This window comes from Pleurodeles waltl, chromosome 8 (genome assembly GCF_031143425.1).
Source record: "Pleurodeles waltl isolate 20211129_DDA chromosome 8, aPleWal1.hap1.20221129, whole genome shotgun sequence".
In the NCBI taxonomy this organism is placed as follows: Eukaryota; Metazoa; Chordata; class Amphibia; order Caudata; family Salamandridae; genus Pleurodeles; species Pleurodeles waltl.
In genome coordinates, this window is record NC_090447.1 from 491,907,707 (window position 1) to 491,923,352 (window position 15,646).

Genomic DNA, 15,646 nt, shown 5'->3' on the forward strand with positions numbered 1-15,646 from the left:
CAAGACAATCATTATGGCCCTCATTACAACATTAGCGGTAAAAGCCGCTTACCGCTGTGCAGAAGACCGCCAACATACCGCTGCGGTCGCGAAATTCCGCCACAGCTATTATGACCCACATCTCGAAATCCGACAAAATTCAGACACCCACACAAGTCCGCCACACCAATGGTCAGTGATAAACTGGCGAAAACAAAACCTCCACCGTCACGGCAACAGAAATAAGCCCACACTATCACGACCCACGAATCCACACGGTGGTCTTTCAACCGCGGTATTCCATTGGCGGTACACACCGCTGAGCTCAAAATACACACACACACATACAAAACACCGCCACATTGGACAATTCGACATACACACACCTGATACACATACACACACCACTCCCACACACCCATTACAATATAAAACACACACCCACATCACCCACAAACCTCTACGACCAATATTACAGAGAGAAAGCAAGAGGGAGACACCAGCATCCACAAACTACCATCCACAGGCAGTCAACACCATCACCCACACAACTTCCACGCACAAAACACCACACACCACTACATATCACCACACTTATCACCACACACACCTACCCACACATCACCTACACCACCCCATGGCACGGCAAAGACACCCCAGGTTCTCGGAGGAGGAGCTCAGGGTCATGGTGGAGGAAATTGTCCGGGTAGAGCCACAGCTATTTGGAGCACAGGTGCAGCACACCTCAATTGCAAGGAAGATGGAGCTATGGCGAAGAATAGTTGACAGGGTCAACGCAGTGGGACAACACCCAAGAAATTGGGACGACATCAGGAAGAGGTGGAACGACCTACGGGGGAAGGTGCGTTCCGTGGTCTCCAGACACCAACTGGCGGTTCAGCGGACTGGCGGAGGACACCCACCTTTACAACTAACAACATGGGAAGAGCAGGTCTTGGCGATTCTGCATCCTAAGGGCCTCGCAGGAGTCGGTGGAGGAATGGACTCTGGTAAGTCAAACCTTTAACTACCATATCCCCCACCCTACCTGCATGCTATCACAGACCCCCTACCTCACCCCCTCCATCACTCCAACTCCTCACAAATGTACTAATATCACAAACCACACATCCCAACACCAAGCCCTGCATGCAACACCAACGCATGGACACCCATCACTAAAGCATGCCTACTGCACATACCCATGCACCCCCTAAACCAAAATCATACAAGCCCCCACACAGGAATGCCAGCACTGGGGTACACGGTCACCCACCCAATGCACACCATGACACACACAGATGCAATAAGCATGCTTTTCCACCCCTGCAGAACCACTACCCAACATCACCCACAGAAGAGGCCCCCAGTGATGACAGCAGCTCTAACCAACTGGATCCAGATGACCAGCCCGGACCATCGTGGGCCTCAGGACAGTCGGTTCCCCTCACACAGGCACGGGCCACCACAGACCTTCCACCCTCTGGTAACACCAGCACAGCCCCACCCAGCGGGCCCAAACCTCCGTCCCCAGGATACGTCAATCAGCAGTGTGTCCACCACTACAGGAAACCCAGGATAACCCACCACCCCAACAACAACAGGGACCTGGGGGCAGAGGGCACACGGTCCAGGGGACGGAGGCCCAGGAACACAGGGGAACTGGGAGGGCTGCTGTGCGACAGGGGGCGGACAGGCCAAGGGAACCCACTCTCCATGAGGCCCTCTCCTCCATCATGGGAGCATACCACCACTCCCAGGAGACGATGGCAATGGTACTGGCCAAGTTTCAGGAGACCCAGCGCCTGCAGGAGGAACAGTATTTGGGGTTCAGGGAGGAACTCAGAACCATCAGCTCTGCCCTGGGCACCATCGTAGAGGTGCTGAAGGAAGTACTCAACACCAGGAGGGACACTATGGCACTACAAGGGGCCCCTGACACTAGCATGGACGATGAACTGCCCACCACCCCCACCGCCGCTAGGACCACCACACCAGCACCCCCCGCAGATGGAGAACCACCCCGCAAGCAGTCCCTGTGATCCAGGAACAAGACAAAGTACGATGCCAAGACCCCGCCAAGAAATGAGACCACCTTGATTGTCATCCCACTGTCCCACTTTGTCACCGTGTCCATATTGGAACTGCCCCAGCTCCACTTCCTATGCCCATATGGGCAATGCACCTAGGAGACAAATAGACTGAACTCTGCCATGGACACTCCTCCGCCATCAACCCTCACCATTTAACTTCCCCCTCCAATATTTTGTATGTAAATAAACACACCTAAAGCACCAGAAGATCTGGAGTCTGTCTGTGATTTAGAAATGGTGTATTTGCAATTACAGTGACAGAATTACCAGGAAATAGTAATGTCAACATACCTATGTCACACAGCTCTAGTCCATGAGGAATCTAAGCAGATGACACACGTTGGAAACCACACCTGTGAAACCGTAAGGGAAAGTGACAACTCAGTGACCATACACTGGGTGAAATCGACAGACAGGATAGAGGTAGAAGTGTAAAAGTACTTGTAGTAGGCAGCAATGTATTCTCACCTGTGTTTCACTGGAAATATTGCTGGATGACTGACTCCCTGTTGTCAATGACTTCTTCCTCTGTTTCCTCCTCATCACTGTCCACAGCCTCCAAAGCTGCCACAACACCACCATCTGGACCATCCTCCTGCAGAAAAGGCACCTGTCTTCGCAAAGCCAAGTTGTGAAGCATACAGCAGGCCACGATGATCTGACACACCTTCTTTGGTGAGTATAATAGGGATCCACCTGTCACATTGAGGAACCTAAACCTGGCCTTCAGGAGACCGAAGGTGCGTTAGATCACCCTCCTAGTCCGCCCATGGGCCTCATTGTAGCGTTCCTCTGCCCTGGTCCTGGGATTCCTCACTGGGGTCAGTAGCCATGACAGGTTGGGGTAACCAGAGTCCCCTAATAGCCACACCAGGTGCCTCTGGAGTTGACCCATCACATAAGGGATGCTGCTATTCCGCATGATGTAGGCGTCATGCACTGAGCCAGGGAACATGGCATTTACATGGGAGTTGTACTGGTCTGCCAAACATACCATCTGTACATTCATCGAATGATAACTCTTCTGGTTCCTGTACACCTGTTCACTCCTGTGGGGGGGGGGCAAAGCTACATGGGTCCCATCAATGGCACCTATGATGTTGGGGATATGTCCCATAGCATAGAAGTCACCTTTCACTGTAGACAAGTCCTCCACCTGAGGGAAAACGATGTAGCTCCGCATGTGTTTCAGCAGGGCAGACAACACTCTGGACAACACGTTGGAAAACATAGGCTGGGACATCCCTGATGCCATGGCCACAGTTGTTTGAAAAGACCCACTTGCAAGGAAATGGAGCACTGGTAGCATCTGCACTTGAGGGGGGATTCCAGTGGGATGGCGGATTGCTGACATCAGGTCAGGCTCCAACTGGGTACACAGTTCCTGGACTGTGGCACGGTCAAACCTATAGGTGATGATCAAATCTCTTTCCTCCATTGTCGACAGGTCCACCAGCGGTCGGTACACCGGAGGATTCCGCCATCTCCTCACATGTCCCAGCGGACGGTGCCTATGAAGGACAACAGCGAGCACAGAGTCGAACAACTCAGAGGTATGTACCCACAGTCTACACAGAACACCAGTCATGCACAAAATCTGGACTGTATGTGTGTAGAGAGTAGGCCTAGGTGCGTCTGTGGAAAGGACCCCTGCCTTCACTGCAGAGGAGTTGGAGAAGCTCGTCGATGGGGTCCTCCCCCAGTACACGCTACTCTAGGGTCCTCCAGACCAACAGGTAAGGACACAGGGAGCATGTTGTATGGGCTATGCCTGTGTGGAGAGGACTGGTTGTAAGAAGGATCGGGGCAGAGTTCTGCGTGCATGAAAGACTGTGAATGCATGTGCCACATGGCAAGGGTAGGGATGTGGGCCACTCACTTTGACGGTGCAGTTGGTAATGACTTCTCTTCTTCCCCTGTACATTTCATGTAGGTCAGCGCCCACCAGAAGAAGGATATTTGGTGTGCCATCGCCAAGGACGTCCAGACCCTGAGGGTCCACCACAGACGGAGCACCCACTGCCGGAAAAGATGGGAGGACATTCGCCGCTGGAGCAAGAAGATGGCGGAGGCTCAGCTGGGGATGGCCTCCCAACGTGGGAGGGGTGCCCGTCGAACCATGACCCCCCTGATGTTCCGGATCCTGGCGGTGGCCTACCCGCAGTTGGATGGGCGCTTGAGGGCATCACAGGAGACACAAGGGGGTGAGTACACTATCATTCAGCTGACTTTGCGCACAGTGAAGGTGTCTGGGTGGGGGAGGAGGGCTGTGGGTTCCCCTAGGCCAGGGCGAGTTCCATAGGCTAAGCCCATTCGTAAGGCATGGCCCTGTGGCCCCCTACCCCACCTCTGTAGAGTGCCAAGTACAGCTATTCATGCACCTGTGTCATCTATGTGTGCAGATGTCATCCTTGTAGGCCATTTCCCAGGAATTGCACTGTAGAGCCCAACAGCGCGACGTAGTGCAGGGGGCTGCTGTGTCTGTATTGTCCGCCAACGGTAGCGGTAAGCCATGCACTCCACCTGTCTTTCTTCTGTCGTCCCTCCCTTTTTGTGGTCTCCCTGTTCTTGTGTGCATTAGCATCATCGGGCTGAGGTACAGTGGCACCGGAGCACAAGGGAGCTGCATCCCACATGGGCATGGAGGCCCACACTATGGACTCTGAATACACCAGTGGGACGGAGGGCGAGGGGAGCACCACGGCGGTCACAGGATCTGCAACCAGCGAGACGGACTCATCCTCCGATGGGAGCTCCCTTGTGGTGGCGGCAACATCTGTGCCCCCCACTTCAACAGGTACAGCCGCCACCCCCGCTACCAGCACCGCCCTCCCAGCAGCCCCTCAGCGTGTGCCCCGTGCCCGCTCACCCAGGAGGGTGGGCATCATCTTCGCCCCAGGCACCTCAGCCCCTGCCCCTGTCATCTCTGCTGCCCTCAGTGAGGAGGCCATTGACCTCCTCAGTTCACTCACTGTTGGGCAGTCTGACATTTTGAATGCCATCCAGGGTGTAGAAAGGGAGGGCATTCATTCTGGTCAGGCTGCCCTTCATCGAACCGTTCAAACTCTGGCCTCAGCACTGATGGCAGCCATTGTCCCTGTGTCTAGTCTCCCCCCTCCAACTTCCTCCACCCAGACCCAATCCCCTGTACCTCTGCCTATCCCAAGCACACCATCAGACCAGCCTGCACACACCTCACCACACAAGGGAAGCTCAGGCAAACATAAACACTACACATCCCACAGGCACTCACGCAAGCATCACACACATACAGACACACCAACATCCACTGCCTCCACTGTGTCCCCCTCCTCCTCGTCTCCCTCCTCCCTCCCAGTCTCGTCTACACTCACACCTGCATGCACTACCACTACAGCCACTACGTCCCGCACCAGCACACCCACCACCACACCCCGCTCACGTGCTCTCACCACCCCCACTACCATTTACATGTCCCCTGTGTCCTCTCCCAGTGTGTCTGTGACGCCCCCTCTGAAGATATACAAACTCAGGCACACACCCACCCAACAGCCATCCACCTCACGACAGCCTCCAGCGCATGCACCTGCACCCAAAACCACAAAAGTTACACCTCCTACAACCACCACCTCTTCCTCCACTCCCAAACCCCCTCCAGCTACCCGTCCCAGTGTGTCCAAACAACTTTTCCTGTCCCCCCTTAACCTATTTCCCATCACCCCACCATCCAACTCATAGGTCCCGTACTAGCACCTCAGCCAAAAAATCTCCGGGACCAATGGTGCCTGTTGTTACAGGTATGTGGAGTGCACCGGCCACCTTGGCAGCCAGTGTGGCACAGAGCCACAGCACAGCCAGTCCCCCCCCCTGTGAAGCACCAGAAGTTGTACAGTGCCCGGCGGGAGAGGGGGAAGACTCCAGCCAGCCAAGCCGCTCACAGGGGTCCCGGGGAGAGTGTGGACTCAGCTGTGACTCCTCCCAAGTTGGGGAAGGGGCAGAAGAAACCTCTAAAGTCTGTGAGGAGCAGCACGGCGGAGAAGACCGCCATCATCCCAGCTGGCCAGGAGGCCACCGCCAGCCCCATAGTCGCTGCCCAGGAGGCCACCGCCAGCCCCATAGTCGCTGCCCAGGAGGCCACCGCCAGCCCCATAGTCGCTGCCCAGGAGGCCACCGCCAGCCCCATAGTCGCTGCCCAGGAGGCCACCGCCAGCCCCATAGTCGCTGCCCAGGAGGCCACCGCCAGCCCCATTGTCACTGCCCAGGAGGCCACTGCCAGCCCCATCGTCGCTGCCCCGGAGGGCCCCGCAAGCCACAGCCCAGCTGCCCAGGAGGGCCCCGCAAGCCACAGCCCAGCTGCCCAGGAGGGCCCCACAAGCCACAGCCCAGCTGACCCATGAAGGACTGCCAGCCACAGCCCAGCTGGGCAATGACGGACAGCCAGGGCAAGGACCGCTGAACAGGGCAAGCACCGCTGAACAGGGCAAAGACTGCAATGGCAAGCTGAACAGGGCAAGGACCACTGAACAGGGCAAAGACCGCCATGGCAAGCACCGCTGAACAGGGCAAAGACCGCTAAACAGGGCAAGCACCGCTGAACAGGTCAGAAACTGGCAACTCAAGCACAGCTGAACAGGGCAAGCACCGCTGAACAGGGCAAAGACTGCCATGGCAAGCACCGCTAGCCCATTTGCGGCAGGGGCAGTGACGCAACTGGGACCATCACGGGGTGAGTGCTGCACTCTGGGCACCAGTCCCCCTCCAGAACCAGTGCAGACATGCATCCACTCTGTCTGTCCTGCACAGGATAAAGCACTCTGGGCACCAGTCCCCCTCCAGAACCAGTGGAGACATGCATCTACTTGAGAGACTGTGGCTTTGCACTCCCCAGGATGCAGCAGTGGGCAACCCACCCACTGTAGAGACTTGAGAGACTGTGGTTTTGCACTCCCCAGGATGCAGCAGTGTTCAACCCAACCACTGTAGAGACTTGAGAGACTGTGGCTTTGCACTCCCCAGGATGGTACAGTGGGCAACCCACCCACTGTAGAGACTTGAGAGACTGTGGCTTTGCACTCCCCAGGATGGTACAGTGGGCAACCCAATCACTGTAGAGACTTGAGAGACTGTGGCTTTGCACTCCCCAGGATGGTACAGTGGGCAACCCACCCACTGTAGAGACTTGAGAGACTGTGGCTTTGCACTCCCCAGGATGGTACAGTGGGCAACCCAACCACTGTAGAGACTTGGGAGACTGTGGCTTTGCACTCCCCAGAATACATGAATGAGCATGGAGGCCCCTCGTGGATCTAGCGTTGTGCACTCATCCGGCAGAGGTGCCCGCCTTCCCTTCCCCCTGAGGTGCCTGTTGTATTTCCATCTGATGCCCCTGCAGTGTTCTCTCCGTCATGTTCGGGTATCTTGTGTGGGCCTCGCCCATGCATTTTGGGCCCAGTGGTCCACGGACTGTGAATGGTGCAAAACCTGCACTACTAACAGTGGTGTATATTTTGTTTATAGTGTATATATATATGTATATTTTTGCTTACTGAATTTTGATATATTACAATAGTTACACTAATTTCCTTTTGTCTTTGCATTCTTCCAGGGGGATTGGGGGGTGTTACTGTAATGTATAGATAAGCATTGGTGTGTGTGTGTTGTAGTGGGTGAGGGTCGGGGTGGGGGTTGGGGTGTTGAGTGTGTATGTCCCTGTTTTTTGCCTCCCCCCTCCCCTATGTCGTAGATGCAGTACTCACCGTGGTCTTCGCCGCCGGCGTTTGTGCTCCTCGTAGAAGAGAAGGAAGACTAGCGCTGGGAGAATATGAAGTTCTGGCTCCATGGTGTCCTCCTTCCTCGTGGAGTGGGTAGAGATGAGCGTTTTCCCTTCGAAATCCCTGTTTCCGCCGTGTTTTTATCCACGGTGAATCCGCCCCGGAAAAGGTGGCGGATTGGCCTGTCATAATAGTGTGGGTGGTACATTGTCTCCCGCCTTTCTGTTGGCGGTGACCGCCGCGCTGTTTGTCTGTACCGCCGTGGCGGACGAAGTGTTAAAATGGCTGTCTTTGTTGGCGGTTTCCACCACGCTCGTAATTGCAAAATGTTTACCGCCGGCCTGTTGGTGGTCTTACTGCCGCTTTAACACCGTCCGCCAGGGTTGTAATGACCCCCTATGTATGTGACATCTGACTATAAACTTTAATCACACACTCACACCATACAGCAAGAATGGATGTGTACAAGTGTATTGACAATTATGTAACCTGGGAGTACAATGTAATAAATTATAGATGTGAGTTATGTATACAGAACTTCATAAGATTATAACATCACTCAGCTTATCAGGGTTCACATTAACATCAGGCTGCAGGCAGACGTCCCACAGAGCCCAAGATTCCAACACAGGACTCAAACGATGACAGATTTAAAAACGCACCAACCTTTAAACACATTGGGAACCATGGTTACCTTGAGCGATGGGTGCAATGGATGGCAGATACATAGAGAAGTAGCTTTGTTGTAGCTGCCAATGTGACAGCTCATTTGGAAGTGGGAATAACCATGTCAAGAATGGGATTTGGATGCAGGATGGAACACAAATGCAAATACTAAATTGGCACTGTACACCCATGCAAAGGCCCTGCTCCCCAAGCATATCACACATACTGTAAAGGAGTAGATAAAACTTTATTGTATCAGTATTAAAGGAAAATTATACTAGGGGAAACACCTTAACTAACCTAACCTATCCTAACTATACATTACCCACAACTGGTCCTAACTACCCTAAGCTAAACTTTCTTACCACATTTAACTAAACACTCTAAACATCAACTCCCCACCCCCCTTATATTACGGGACGCATGTAGGACAACATATACTAACCTAAACACATACTAATGTATCCTAAACAAATATATATATATATATATATATATATATATATATATATATATTGTTTTTATATATGTATATATATATATTTTATACACATAAGCCCCAACATCATCCCCACCCACTCACCCACAAAAAACATGTAATAATATAACACCCTGCACCCCCCAACCCACTTATACTAACTAAACAAACAGCCTACTCTAACCTAATACTAAGACCCCTAAACCCACTAAAGAACAGAACGAGGAAAGAGGAGGGAGGGCAGGGAATCATGGGTGAGGATCCAAAAGTCACAACTTGGCCCTACGCAGGATCTTCCTAATACCCTGCAGTCTCCTGCTATTGCGGGCCACCTCCTGTTGCAGCCTGTCCATCCTGCGCAACATACGTTGCATGCCACGTTTTAGTGTCTGGAATACTGTACAGCAGCTGGTGTTGTCTGGGTACCACTTGTAGGAGCTGGTGCTGGTGCCGTGGTTGGAGGGGGAGGTGCAGGAGGTGCTGCTTGTGGTCCTTGGGCTAACGAGGTTGAGGGACCTGCTGGAGTGGGTGTCATCCCTTGGGCCACTGTGATCTGAGCTGTGGTGGTGGTGGCAGTTGTGGGCAATGCTGGCCCCCCTTGGGCAAATGCCCTCCATACCCCTGTGGCTCTCTAATGGTGATATCTCTGTGCCATATTGCGGAAACCAGCCTCCACATCGAGTATGTGGCGGTACTGCACTGCCCGCCTTTGAAATTTCCGTATCTCCTGGGCATTCATGTTGGCAGCTGTAAAAATAGAGACAGCCAAACATTAGTGACATTATTGTGTGATACATCTACAGATGATATTCTAACACTTCTTCAAAAATAGCACATACAGTCTAAATCACAGTACAGATGATAGAATGTCCCTGAGGAATGACATGCCAATGCAGCCTACCCATCAACTATCTAACAGCACAGCAATGCACAACAAGGTGTGTACTTAATTAAATGATCTGTGCATATTTGTACGGCTATTAGTCACATAACAAATGCTGCAAGTACTCAACATGTGCCAGGTGAACTAATAACTATCTTCAGGATCAAAATCAAGGCACACAAGACCTGTGATTTGTATATCGAACTGCCAGGATGGTATGCAGTTGGTAATCATGAGGGGGGCATTGTAGCTTGGAACACATGAATGATTGAATTACACGTCTGTCATATCATCACACCTAGGTACACATATTTTCTAGCCCTAACCCTGTGCCTCAGGAGGGGATGGACATGCAACACATACTTTCAAACATCACGGACAACCACAAAGCTTTGGACAGCTGTCCATGGGTTTAGTCAGTCCACCACAGGTAAGGAGGCATGCCAACTAGGACTGAGTCAACCATTGGACAATCACAACTACATTTATTTTTCTAATTGCAGACAATTGTCAACATCATTAGATCTCACTAACACCTTTCCAAAATCAAGCACATTGATGCAAGCACCCATCTGGCCTTGACCTGGATGCACGCCTATGACATTTCACTCAAGTGGCATATAAATGGAGTACAACACGTGGAGCTAGATGCTGCGTGAAAGTCACCCATACAGTCCTACATGTTCATTACTTAACAGGGATGCGCAAGTCTGTGTGTGAAACGTATGCATCACTGGTTTGTGTGAAATAGGGTATGACTTGCTGACTAAATTACGATACTGGCCACCTCCAAATTAATGATTGGCATACATGTAGCAACAAATCACCTTCTTCAACTGGCCATGCCTATTGTGCAGCACTCAACTCCCAATATATGACTCTCTCCCACATGGAACAAAATGTCAACCTCCATTCAAGTCACATATCAGATCCCGTGCCAGCACATCATACCTTCCACTGAGTCCAACACACAGGAGTCAATCACACAACAGCTGCAAACACAACACAGGACAAACATATTAACACTTACTGGATACGTCTGGGTCCGCAAATTGAGCCACTTCACCAATTGTGTAGGGGGCTGGTCCACCTGTAAAACATGGAAGGGTGATATGTGCTCAATGTCTGCTCACTGTACAAAACTTGGAACAACAAATAACTGTCTGTGACATTTTATATGATAGAGCTGCACATCAGGCATGTAGGCACCTCAACAGACATACTACTGCAAACATGCATTGACACTGTCACTCCAGTGAGTGATAAACACACATATGCACACATGCACTGTCCCTAACAATCATGTGGTGCCAAACATGAATACTCAATTTTGTGCTTTATTCTTTCCAAAGGGTACTCCATTTCATCATTTGTAATTGTGAGACACAAGCAATGCCACATTCCTGGTGCACTGCAATACCAGTGACTCAGGTATTGTGGCTTGTGCATCAAGGGACAACTTTGTGATGCTCATGTGGGTTGATTTGCGTTCAGGAATTTTTGTGCTTTCAGTGGTCCATTATATGTGTGCCAGTGTTGTTTGTAGGTTACATATGCCACATTGGCAGTGTACCCAGAGCCATATATGCCCCCTATGACAACATGACAGCAGGGATCCTGTGTGTTACTTGATGACAATGTTACGCTAGACATGGATTGGCCACTTATCTGATTCTCAACAACCAAAAGATGTATGCTGACAGTGTCTAATTTGATCATCCGTGACAGAATGCATGGGCACAGGTGTAGTCATTGCACATGAAGGCCCACATTTATACTTTTTTAGAGCCGCAGTTGCATCATTTTTTGACACAAAAGCGGCACAAACTTAGAAAATACAATTGTATTTTGTCAGTTTGTGCCGCATTTACCTAAAAAAAGCAGCACAAATGCAGCACTAAAAAGGTATAAATATGGGCCGAAATGTGTTACTCTGGGCCCTGTCTACCTATATCAAGTATTGAAAATCACACTTTGCCACATTCATTAACTTAGAATTGCCAAGTTGAGTGATCTGTGGTAATACAACCAAACTGACACTGTCCGCTAATTAAAACATGGGTTAGCAAATGTCCTACTTCTGTAATCTTGATGAGGTGGTTCTCTATTTGAAAGCACCTTGGGAATGGCGGCACTCACAGGAATGCTGGCCTGCTGATCTTAGCATACCACCATGTCTGTGATAGCCTTCATACTGAGAAGTTAATAATTGTACATATGCTGCACTATATCAGCAGGGGTGTACCAAAAGTAAAATAACAACCAATTTTGTCACTTAAATGGTATAATGGAAGCAGTCAGTGGTCCCTTGCACAACATCAAGCTAATAAATAGTTTGTGACCATGCATTCACAAAGAGCAGGGATCCCATGATGAGCCATTTACCTTACAAAATTGTTTGGCTATAAAGTAACACACATGGTAACTGCACTAGTTCAGTCCCAGCAATTGCGTCCAAGGCAAAAATGTTGTTGGGCCATGCTACTCAATGACAGTATTTCAATGCCTACTCCGAAAAGCCACAAGATGAACCTGTTTTGTGCTACAGCAATCTGGTAGCTTCCTGGCACAATTTGTTTGGCCATGTGAAAGATTTTCTGTTCAGACGTAAACACACAGAAACAATGAACTTAGGGCCAGATGTGTCTTTTTTTGTGTGTTGCATTTGCTTCATTTATTTACGCAACAGGTACGGAAATTAGCACAATCAATTTGATCGTAGCAAGTGTGCTATACTTTTGCATCCAGAAATAATGCAAATGCTGAAATATCAGCCTAAGATATTATCAGAGGGTAGGAAGAGCTTTGTACATATGGCCATGAATACTGTTCAGACTTGGTTTAAAAAAACTGGGGACTACATTGGTTCCTTGTATTCGCATGTGAAATACATCCCATTCCTGGTACACTCACAGGCCCTGATTCTTAATTTTGTTTGTGCCGCATTACCATCATCTATCGATGCCAAAGTGGCACTAATTTACAAGATAAAGTTGTGTTTTGTAAGTTTGCACAGCTTTTTTGTCAACAAATTACAGTAATGCGTAGCAAAATTTGTATAAATCAGGGCCACAGTTTGTTCAACCTACATTCTACATGTCCACAAACATTGCATGCATCATGTCACAAAATCTGCTACTGTCACTCCAGAGCATTGTACTGTACACATTAGTCAAATTTGTACTCACCAACAGGGCCACCAATCACCACACCCAGGTGGTCCAGCAGGTCCTTCTCTCTGGCCACCAGGTCAGCCCAGCGATGCTTCAACTGGTGGTCGTTGCGCTGGCTGTTGAATATTCTTCTTAGGTGGAACAGCAACTTTGCCAACCTGAGCCTCCTTGCCTCCGTGATACCCCTGTATCACCCGGCCCCCAGCCTCCAACATCAGGGGGAGGAAGTGACACACCAGCCACACAAAAGCCCCTAGCTCCTCCTCACCCATTCGACCCAGACATGGCCTTCCCAACATCTCAACCAAAATAGGATAGAAAAGGGTAAAGAGGGAAAAACAGGGAAAGGAGGTTTGAAAAGAAAACTTAACTAACCCACAGACAGCCCAACAATACCCCAACTAACAATACCCACAAACACACTCCCAACAGTACAAAGACAAATCTAATCACAATAAATGACAAAAAACACTTACACCGATTACCACAGAGACTTACAAAACACCAAAATTCAATAACTATAGCACACAGGAGACAAAATCACAATATTCACAGAGACAACTCAAGACACAGCCACACATTCTAGAATAATCGCAGACTGCAAAGTGAAAGGTGAAAGTACACCCACTGTACCATTTCTGTAAACAGGATATCTTATTACATCACTTCCTATCTCAATTGCGGGCCGTTTTTTTTTTATTGCGTGCAATTTTATGACGCTTACGGGGTTTGCGTCAATATTTTTGGACGCATATGCATTAAAATTCCCCGCATTCAAGGATCAATACATTTTAAATGGAGAAACGATTTCCTGGGGTGAGGTGTTGAAATTAACGCTAGGGACCAATTGATGTATAATGTGTTTGAGCGTCATTTTGTAACGCATATGCGTCATCATTTGACGAATATGCATCTTTTTTGACCTGTTGTGTTGTGCCTCTGTGGGAACGTCACGAGAACATTTTGGTGTAATGTGCATCTATGAATGTGTAATAAATGTGCATAACCATCAGATGCCATTCATTGAGGTACATCAGTCATGATATGTGTTTGTTATATCTGTTGCGTCTTATGCTGTGTGTACTTCCTTGACTTTGGGGAGAAAACATTTCCCATGAAAAACTATACACAGAATAGATTGAGGACGGTTGGTAATGGCTCTGTCAGATATGTTACCCATCACATGTAATGAAATGTTGGATTCCACTTCATGGTCACTTGTGTGTATACTTCTCATGAGTCCATCATTTGAACATGCTAGGTAGGTACAGTGTTTGTGACACAGAGTCTCAAACCCAATCCTAAAATTGTTATGTATACTACAGTTTGAGTCATGTAAATGACCTATGTTTCTCCTGTGGCTGTGGAGGACCAGCAGACCATGCTGCATGTGTTCACATATTTTCAGAGGTTCATTGCACAAAGGTGTCCAGTTCAAGTGTGTGGCCATGTGTACCATGTGTCAGTATTGGCCTCCATGTTGTCACAGTTACGTGCAGGTTTAGTCATGAGTCTGTGGAGCCAACCCTTGAATTAACAGAGTATCCTTCAAAGCAGAATTGACCAAAGGCCAAAGATCATCTAACAACATACATGGGGATCTTCCAGCTATGGCACTGCAGAGCCTTTATAAGGCTGACAACAGAGCAACCTTTGTGTGCTCAAATATGTTATGAATCAGTAATAGGAAACAGGCAGGATTCATCACAACATTTGTACACAGGGTGGGCTCTAAAATTCCCATTGCAACAGGGAACATCAGTGCCTCTATGCTGATTAATCTCACAGCTAGTTACCACACCAGCCCCATCAGAAGGTGGCGGCAGAAGTGAATTTGTGTCTCAACCGTCAGGACACAATCATGTTTTGTCCTTACATACAGATTGGCAACCCTTGTTTGTTGTGCTGTAGGCACCGTACCAAATCCATGGATACAGTCATAGCACACTCACTGGCACTAAGGAATACATGCAAAACCAGACAAGGGTTGGGGGCTCGATTAGGCCATTTGAATACATGTCCTAGAACAGAATACGATAAGTAAACTGATTAAACTATACTGCACGTTTGAGGATTCATCGTTGACCTACCAGACACAACACCCCAGGAGGAAACAGAGGGCATGGAAAGCAACTATGAGACAAATGTAGCCACAGGGAGCCTCTATGGTTATTGCAAGGACTGGAACCAGTTTGGCTAACAGTGTGCAGGCTCTGTCAGGAACACACATGAACAAGGCAAATACACAGTGAGCACACTCTGATTGGGACAAGCAGGAACAAAACTGTGGGAACAAAATACAGTTTGTGCTGTGGTCTGCAACATTACACAGTCCCCTAAGGGCTCTGGTACACAAGTGATTTGTACACCAATGCACAACAAGGAGATGTAGAAAATGGAAGCTTCTAAGCAGTTCCAGGCAGCAGCAAGGTCAGGACAGGTTCAATTGGCTGGTCTGCATGGAAGTGCTCACAGGTGTGTGCACCTTCAGTCTCTCACAAGTCCTGGAGTTGAGAATCAAGTTCAAAGGGCTAACTGGACCTTTCACATGGGAAGCAGTGGACAGCTGATTACAGGTCTTACCGACTACCAGGCAGTGCATTATTGGACCTGAAGTCCATGCA